A 9,853-nucleotide genomic window follows, 5' to 3' on the forward strand; every position below is an offset into this window, starting at 1 on the left:
TGTATCCCGGAGTGCTGTTTAGCAACCTTTTCAGTACTTTGTTTTTGAAAATTGGTAGCTGGGAGCTTCATCCACAGGTAAGTTTTTTAAATGTTTTATTTGACTTCATTCGTGCAACGTTTACCTAATAACTACTATGTGCTTGCAACTGTAGGCTGCTATAGAAACAAAAACGCATCAGGAAATAGGTAAGAGTAAAGGAATTACATGCAGACAGAATTACAATCAATGTATTTGGTTAAGAAGAACTTAAGAAGCCCTGTGGAGGTGGCAACGAGCTTGCCAGAGCGGGCAGGGGAGGGAGGCTTCGCTGAGGAGGTGACTTGGGAACTAGGCTTTGAAAGATGGCAGAACAGGGACAGAAGGAGAGAGGAAGCGGCAGGCAATTTCCAATCCAAGGAATCAGCGTATGCAAAGGCAGAAAATCATATAAGAAAAGAAATACAGCCGAAAGATCTGCCTGCTTCAGGTAGGATTATTGTCCCTGACAGTGTCCCTGAACTGGATAATAATGTCTTAAACTCTCTCCTCCCTATTTCCACTCCAAGAAAACTGCCTGTCAATTCCTGCCTTCTTGGACTCTAAAGTTTATGGCTTTTAGAAGGAGTTAGTCATCTGGGCTAAGGGGAGGAGGAGCAGAGTGCGGAGGAGGTTCCCAAAACAGCAGAAAATGAGTGACAGCAGATGAGTGGCCAGATCTGAGCACTCCATAACAAAGCTTTGGGCAGGGCCCAGCTGGCCTATTTGGTGACTGGGGCCTTTGGCACATGCTGTGGAGGGAATCGTTTACACATACATTATTCACAGGCAGCCAGGGCGGTTCATTCTTATTTCCTCATTCCCTCGGGCACGTTTTCCTCATCCCTCCCACTCCCTCTTCCCCTCAGCGCCACCCCCAACAATGACCCTGATCAATAAATACAAGGGCAGAATCTGATTGTGCAAATATGAGAAGATGCCTGGGGGAGAAGAGAGGGGGGAGGCGGTGGAGTGAAAGAAACAGAAAGTTCCTGCGACAACAACCTCAACTGTCCCAGCTGCCCTCTCTGACATGACACTCCCATCCCTCTCCTCTAATTGGCAAACTCCTGCTCAATTTTCAAGGCCAGCTCAGGGGCCACGGCCCCTCACCTCTATGAAGCCCTTCAGCATGCCCAGGTTGGATGAGCTGCTTCCCTTACTGTGCTCTCACAGCATGTGCACAAATCTTTGTTCCTGCCCTAGCCATTCTGTATCATCAGCATCCACACGTGTCTTGTATCTCCTCTATTTGACTCCTTCTGAATAGGGATGTGGTCCATCCTTTATGTCTCTGTGCCTAGTCTAGTGCTGGTACCTAAAGATATGTGGTAGACACTTGCTTTGTGACTAATTGAAAGTATTAACTGAAAGGTTTGGCCTGAGTGCTTTGTCCCACTCCACCTTTTTTCCCTCCCAATTAGAAGAGGGCTTAGCAGATGATGATCTAGAAAAAATGTCCAGCTTTGCTGTTATGGAATAAGGCTTAAAGTTGAGGTCCAGCACTATGTATACCCTGACATCTAGGGAAAACCATGAGAGTCACAGATAGCCTAGTGAAAAGTTCTCTTCCTCCTCAGTTCCAGTGGATAAGGGCATCAAGTCCTCTAGCCAAACAACCCTCTTCATCAAATGGACCAGATGATGTACCTGCTGACCACCAGCCTGTGGAATTCTAATCTCCCATGGAAACTGCAGATGTTTTATACTTTAGAAACTACAGAGCCTGCTTCCACAGGCCCTGCTGCTCATTCTGTTCCCAAGTCACACCATTTTGTCTTGTGTGGGTGTCCCTTCTCCCGCCACTGCTGTCGATCTCATCTGTCTAGTGTCTGGTGTTGTGTGTCTGGCCAATCCCATAAGGCCAATGGGGAAATCCCTCCCTCACCAATGTGGTAAATAGGAAGTGACTGAAACAACCATCAGTCCCAAGAGGAATGGCAGTGATGGTAGAGGTAGAAGCCAGGCAGGTGAAGAAGACCTAGAAGTCTTATTTCATATCCCTTATGAGTCTTGTGTCACACAGGGCTCCCATGTCCCTGAGGCAGTACTGGTAATCCATATGTGGTTTGCGATGGTATTGAAATAAGCCTGACCAAAATGTGCATTTCATCAAGCAAAGGATGCACACGTTATAAATAAATGCTACATGTTGAGCAGTTCAGCTGTTTCACAACACAGCAGCCCTGAGAGTCAAAAGGTAACTTTTTAAAAAGTCTTTAATTGGGATCTTCCTGCTTATACTAAGCTAATGTTTTGGGACTGTAAAACTCTGAGAGAGCCCTGAGCTGATTCCTTTGAATCCCATTTTGTTTTTCTGTCTTTAACCCAACTGAAAGCATTCGGGACCAAAGCCTTAACTGGCTGAGGTAATGCAAACAAGAGCAGATTTCTTTGGCTCGAATTATTTCCATAAATGCGCCACTTTCCACCTGGAGTGAGTGTTGGGCCAGTAGTTATGCTGAAACTGCATTTCATATTTGTGAAAGAACAGCCTCCTTCTCACCAAAAGCTATGAGACAGAAGCCACAAATCAAAGATGCAAATCAGTATCCCCTACCTCATTTAATAAAATGCTTATTCTATGATAATTTTTTAAATATAGATATTAGAAAAATGAGGAAGTAACAACCAACACCTAACATGAAGAAAAAACCAAGCTTCAGAAATCTGTAAGAAGGATGTTTTCTTGAAAAAAACTTTACTTATCCTGTTGAATCATTCAATTTTCACATGTGACTTTGTGCAGAAAAAAAGTTCAGATTCCATTCTCAGTTCAAATCCATTGTTCTCCAGGTAATTGCCCCAGATCAGCGGGGTATTGCTCTCTGATGTACCAGCAGCAAGTAATTTCAGCTGACAGCATTCTGCCATCTCTTGTAGGTTTTTAAAAAAAGGTTCTTTGGCATCCAAAGAAGTTGAATACATCTGACAAATGTCTGAGACACTTGGATAAGGTTCAAAGTCTTCTGTTTCTCTCAGCAGAGAAAGTATATTAAAAGCAAGTGGATTCTATTCACTTTTTGAAAATTCCCTACATGCTAACATTTGCATACTGTATTGCTATTGGTTGCAATACCATTTCATAAGTTTGATTCTGTCCACTCTATGAAGCACTTTATAAAACCTATCAACAATTCTCACTTTACATGTTTATTAATTTTATACAACTGAAGTAAATAATAATACTTCAATAGTTCCACAGTCTTCCTTGTCCTTTCTTACCAATACCCTCTTAAGAAACAAAAAATAGCTTTAGAAAACAGGTGGCTATGGCATAGCGGCTCTTCTTTCCCCTATCCCCTCAACAGTGTTCTATTTATAAACATTGCTCCAGTCACCTGGATTATAGACACCAATTCATAGAGTAGTTACAGTTTCTCAGAATGAGCAATAGAGCACAGCAACCTCTGCTCTTAACTTTTATGTGCTGACGAGGGCTGGAATATAGCTCAATGGTAAAGCATTTTTAAGCATGTATAAGACGTGAGTTTGATCTTCATCACGAAATAAACAAAGTCCCTAGAAATTTGTAAGGTGCAAAAGGACACTGACAGTTCATGTGGCCCGGCTCTTATTCCTAGGCACACTCACATCTAGGTGAGTCTCAGCCAATGTGAGCCTAGGGTAACCTTTTCTCCAACCTTATTGGAGGTATGGGAGGAATGACACAAAGACTGAGGTTAGAGTCTAGATTCCAATCCTGGTTTTGTCACTGACTCCCTGAGTAACTTTGGCAAGTTTCTTTCTCCAGGTCTCACTTTCCTTATCCATGAGACACTGGACCAAAAGATTTTCTAAAGTTCTTTCAGATCTAAGTTTTCATGTACAGTTGATTAGTTCTGAAGATGGCCTCAACAACCCTTCCTACCTCCTATTTCCCACCTTTTTAATTTTTAAGGTATTTACCTAATTACTGTAAAATGGATGCACTTTCAGAAATGTGTACATCTCTGTATATACTACCACACTCAAAGTGTGGGATGTTGCTATTCACCACCCCCCAATTCCCCTCATGCCCTTTTGCTAGCAACCCCTGCTCTCCACCCTCAAACAACCAGCGATCTACTTTCTGTCACTATAGACTACTTTGCCTTTTCTAGAATTTCATATAAATAGAATCAAACATAATGTGCTCTTTTGTGTCTGGCTTCTTTCACTCAGCCTAACCACATCCCTTTTGCAATCTCCTTGTACCATTCTCCCATTAAGAGTAGGATCTTTTTCATAGCACCTTGAATCCAGGCTGACCCTCTCTGACTTGCTTAATTGACAGAATACAACAGAAGCAATGCTGCATCATCTTTTTCACTCCCTTGGAAGACAGATGCCATGTGAAAATGCTTCAGCTGGGCTACTGGATTACTCGAGACCAGGAGGATGGGGGCATCACATGAGGGAGAACCAAGACATCCCACCCAACAGCACCCAGGCCCAGACATGTAGATGAAGACATCTTAAATTTTCCAGGTAAAGCACTCCAGTCAAGAACACACGGAGCAATGTGATCATTATGTATACCTAAAATGTACCAATAAAATTAAAAATAAAAAAAGAGCACATAGAGCAGAAATAGTCATCCTCACTGATCCCCACCTAAACTCCTAACCCAAAGAATTGTCAGTGAACAAATACTCTTTGTTTAAGCCACTAAATTTTGGGGTGGCCTGTAACACTGTAAGATTTAACTTAAACCATGAGTTTTCTGCCCCATCTTCTTTTAAGGGCCAACAGAATTTCTTTCTACACTAGGACTATTAGCTACCTATTCAGATGTTTTATCTTAAACCTCTTCTACTTCTATTTCCTTCTCACATTGCTCTTCCCTTCAGTATCATAAATGGCATCTAATTTCTAACTGCATGATAACTCTGCTTCACTGGCTTGGAAATTGTAGTGTCTTTTTTACATTCCACTTTACAGGGTTAAAAATATCAAATCCTTTCCCGCTTCCCTTTAGATCCAGGGTTCTGGCATTTGAATTACAGTATGTTCTGAAGAAAAGGAATGCAGAGTTTGGAAGCCAAGGATCTTCAGTTCATACCTCATGAGCTATCTGGGCACATTTGAAAGCTTCCTACCTCTGATTCTGTCCATATAAAACAGAAACATTTCCTGGGATGGTAGAGAGAGAAAGCATAATAGGCAAAAACAGATGGAAAAGTGATACAAAAATAAAAGCACCTCATTTCTATAACCCTGGCAGGTCCTCTGTATTTGCATGCCCTCTGTGTGTGTCAAGTTCTCTGTCATAGGCTTAAACTTGCAAAATACATTTGCCTATCAATCTGGAAGACAAGAGAAGCACTATTTCTGTCTTAGGGCTTTTTGTTGAGAGAAGTGAAAGATTTGAGCATATGTGTATTGGGCGGGGGACACAGACAGAGAAATACAGATTTTGCTCTTCTCCGCATGGTATTTTATTGTAGGCTACTGTAAGATTCATGGTCAGGGGAAACCCGCATGAAGAAAGCATTAACATAGAGGGATGAAAGCTGAATAATTTATATAAAGAAATGCTTTGGAGGAGGTTTGCTATAGAGCTTACAACTTTTAGAAGCTACCCCTAACAGTGAAAGAACTATGGTAGTTTTATGTCTCTCCCCAAATACAATTTGAAATTTTAAAAAACTCACACTTTGGAGGACATCAGGTTAAGTGAAGCCAGGCACATGAAGCAAATACTGCATGTTCTTAATTATTTATAGAAACTAAAAACTTGATCTCATAGAAGAGAGTGGGATAGTGATTACCAGAGACTAGGAAAGGGATGGAGAAGGAACGATGAAGGAAGGTTAGATCAAGGGACCAAAACACAGTCACATAGGAGAAATTAGTTCTGGTGTTTAATAGTCTAGTAGGATACAAAAATCTATGATATATTTCAAATAACTAGAAGAGTATGAAAGTTGTCAACACTTAGAAATGATTGAGGGGCTGGGGATTTAGCTCAGCGGCAAAGCGCCTGCCTGGCAAGCGCAAGGTTGTAAGTTCGGTTCCTGGTACCGGAGAAAAACCAAAAAAAACCAAAAAAAAACAAAAAACAGAAATGATTGAGGATATGGAAATAGTACTATGATTTTATCATTAAACACTATATATGTATCAAATTATTGTACAGTACTCCATACCTATGTACAAATATGTGTCAAAAATAAGCTTAAAAAAATAAACCTAAAGATAAAGAAGCCCAAGTTTTTGATTTGCACCATTATTTTAAAGCTTTGTTTCAAAAGCCAAATCTTTTCAATTTTTTTCTCATTTTTTCCTTGATGTCCCTGTTTTTGTTGTCTTAGAATAGTAGCTCACAAAGTATGTCCCCTAAACAGGGAGCAAGAGCTTCACCTGTTAACATGTTAGAAATGCTAATTCTGAGGCCTACCCCCAAATTTACTGAATATGAGACTCAAGGGTCAGCCCCTAGCAATCTGTTTTAACAAGTCCTTCAGGTTTGAGAACCACTGTTTTAAACAGATAATCTGGGCCGCTCATTATCTTGTTTCTCAAACTAGCCGCTGTTCATTAGAAGCTCCTGAGAAGCTTTATAGAAATACCAATACTGGGACTCTGACATCACAGATTTTGACTGGTCAGGGTACACCAGGAAACCAGCATTTCTAAAAAGCCTCCTGAGTGATGTGCGCAATAAGTGGATAACCTGATCTCTAGGCTTGAGTAATTGAAGGGAGGAGATCAGGAGAAGGCCAGCTTGCTTAGAAGGAGGAATAATTCAAAAGTATGTTTAAGCAAGTTTAAAATAAAACACATTTAAATGTGAAGTGGAAAAGGGAAAGAATTATAAACCACAGCCTTAGGATTATTTGGGAGCAGTAAGCATTCTAAACTGAAGGTAAGGGGAAAATTTTTAAAAAGTTGATAGAAGTGTCAAAGATAGTACAGCTGAGATAAATCAGGATTGAAAATTCTTCCCGGGACTGTGTTGTACGAGAGTCCTGTCACACATTTATAGTCTGAGCATCTAAACTAATATCACTTACTTCTTAAAATAATCCTAGAGGGAGAGATCTCCATTCTTTAAAAAATATTTAATTTTGCAGTTCTCCACAGTGCTTTGTGGTATGCAACTGTAAGACTGGTTAGGGTCAAAGTGTGGAATCTGATTGGATAGTAATTATCTTCACTTACACAACAGCCAAATGAAGGAAACAAGGATGATCATTTTTAGACTTTATAAAATACATGCAAAAAACAAAATGTGAGAAATTCTTTCTGCTAAAGTTAGCTTTTATAAAGGATCTGATTTTTATACTTTATTTCATCATAATTTTATTATGTTCACATTTTGGAAAAGTTGAACAAAAAACAGTACCAAGTTTTGAAAGATATGGTGAAGGAAGAGGCGCAAGTAGAAAAAAAGAAGACAGCAGCAAATGGATGATAAAAATGACAAAAAATGTAGTGAGAAGGTAAAAGGGTCTGAGAGGGGAATAATATAAAAGAATTTTTGTTTGTTTAATGCTATATCTATAGCATCTAGAACAATGAAGACACATAAGTCAATAAATATATACTTACTGTACTTTCTGAACAAATGACCTCCAAAGATAGGTCCAGCTTTGTATGTTAAGATGCTATTATGACTGGATGATTGACACACTACTATGTGATATCTTAAACTTGTTTTTTTATGAAGAGCTTTCCAACTATACAGTACTACGACACGTATTGTAAACTTTCCTAGCCAGGGTGTGGCCTTTTCCAAACCACAATTTCCAAAACATGGAAACTGAAACAGGAGTAATTCCTCAGAGGAGCTGGAAATTTTGATACTCTTCACCCCCAAATATAGTAGTACTCCATTTCACTTCTCTCAGAACTAAGTCACCCCTTACGAATCATCCTGTGGGGCGACTTTGGAAAGAGGGTTCAAATCTTAAAAAGAATTGTCAGCCAATTTCATCCAACACACATTTCCCAAACATGTTTCCAAGTATGTGTACAACACCTTCCTGTAGGTATTCTGAAAGTCCCACAGCTCCATGTCTTGCTTTCCAGCAGCAACCACATTCCCACATTTTGGAGGTGAGAGGCATCTGAGGGTCTATGAAAAAGTTAAGAACACAGATTTTGGGTAGTGTAGCGGATTAACTAATGGTCAACTTGTAACACCCAGGTGAATTGAATCAGTGTGATGCTGGATGTAGAGGGCCCACCTGAGGATTGTTGCCAACAGCATAAAAGCAGAACTGGAGAGGGAAGATGGCATGCTGTTGATTCTTCTGAAGAAGCTCATTGGATTGGTTTTCCTGACACGAACTCAGCTGTTATCACCATCGGAGCTTGGGTTGTTGCTGAGGTTGCTGTAGTTCTTTTCAGGGGAGCTCTGGTCCTAACTTTGAACATCAATTCCTGGCTCTAGTCCAGATTCCTCAGCCTGCTGGCACAGATCCTTCATCCTACTGGTGCAGATTTTCTAGCTTCCACCACTGATTGGGCTTTCCCAGTGCAGATCCTTGATACAGACTTGCATGAGACACTGTTGTGGGCACTAAGCTTCCAGCTGGACTCACGGTGGACATTGCCATGGGCTCTAGGTCTTCAGCTGGACTCGTGCAGGACACTGCCCTGGGATCCAGGCTCTCAGCTGGATTCTTTGGGCCTCTAGTGTATGGACAGATTTCTGGCACTTTTCTGCGTTTGACTTTTTGGATGAATATGAATGATGTGTCCTGTAGTAAATCTATCCCCGCTGTAAACCCCAACTACAACAAGTAGGTTCATCTCATCTCAGAGAATCAATCCCTAAATGAAGTGGAAAGCAACCTAAAAGGGCTCTATTCTTTCATTCTTTGGAAAATGGAATAGCGAGAATGACTACCTCTTAACTGTTCCTTAATAGATTACTGCTCCAAAATTAAATGAGCAGGTTTGAAGAGATTAATTTTCCTAGTGTCTTGTGACTTTGCACTCATCATACAATGCCTTAATGTGCTCTGGTTGGGTTTTACTTGCTGAGTCAACAAAATACTTAACAATGCCAGGTACTAAGCAAGCTCCAGGAACAACAGTGACCAATTCTCTGCAAGAAGCCAAGAGACAAATATGTAAAATATGTAATTCATCAAGTGGTTATGAATGCCATTATGGGGGATAAAAGGATTATGACAGATAGCAACTAGAAGCTCTAACCCATGTCAGTGTTATGTAAAAAAACCCAAAAACCTGTTTTCTTCTTGCCATTACAGGTTGTGTGCACAGATCCCTTCCCTGATTTCCCTGATGACTCAAAGCCCCTTTTCTAGACTCAGTTTCCTGTCCAAGCCACTATTTCCTGAATAGCCACTTTACCGGCTATTCATACAAGTCACAGTACTATGGGACGTCGGGCACCCCAACCACGCAGCCCCAGCCGCCCTGGCTTGTCCTCAGGCTGTTTGTCTGGGGTTGCGCCCCAGCCAAACTCAAAGAGAACTTGGTCCCACACCAAATTTTAGAGAAGGACTATGAAACCGAAGGCAGAAAACACCAAAGGGGACGTGAAGGAGATGGCTCTCCACTACTGCCAACTGAGGCTCAAACCTTGACGCGAACTACGGACCAAAACTCAAAACGGAAACCGGAGCGGGCGTCCGCTTCTCCGAGCGCCGTGGGAGCCGGCTCTCCGCGCTCCCGCGGGCCCCGCCGCCGCCGCCGGTCCCTCAGGGAGGACAGCCGCGCTCCGCTGGGCTCCGCGGGGCAGACCGCGGCCGCAGCCGGCGCCTCGGCGCCTTTGTCTCTCGCGCGCCCTGGCCTCGAGGGCTCCAGACGCCATCGCGATGAGGAGGCGCGCGGCGGCAACCGACCACGCCGCCCTCGTCTCGCTCGCTCGCTTCCC

At 41.9% G+C, this 9,853-nt stretch overlaps 1 long non-coding RNA gene across 1 annotated transcript; it reads left to right on the plus strand.

Annotated features, from left to right (window-relative positions):
- The first annotated feature begins 236 nt into the window (after positions 1–236).
- On the plus strand, positions 237–9,813 carry LOC106148780. Its single transcript, XR_001234473.1, has 3 exons — positions 237–469; positions 4,295–4,488; positions 9,225–9,813. It is a non-coding gene; the product is annotated as an uncharacterized LOC106148780 (long non-coding RNA).
- Positions 9,814–9,853: the final 40 nt, after the last annotated feature.

Source organism: Chinchilla lanigera, unplaced genomic scaffold, assembly GCF_000276665.1.
Source record: "Chinchilla lanigera isolate Chin_1 unplaced genomic scaffold, ChiLan1.0 scaffold00028, whole genome shotgun sequence".
In the NCBI taxonomy this organism is placed as follows: Eukaryota; Metazoa; Chordata; class Mammalia; order Rodentia; family Chinchillidae; genus Chinchilla; species Chinchilla lanigera.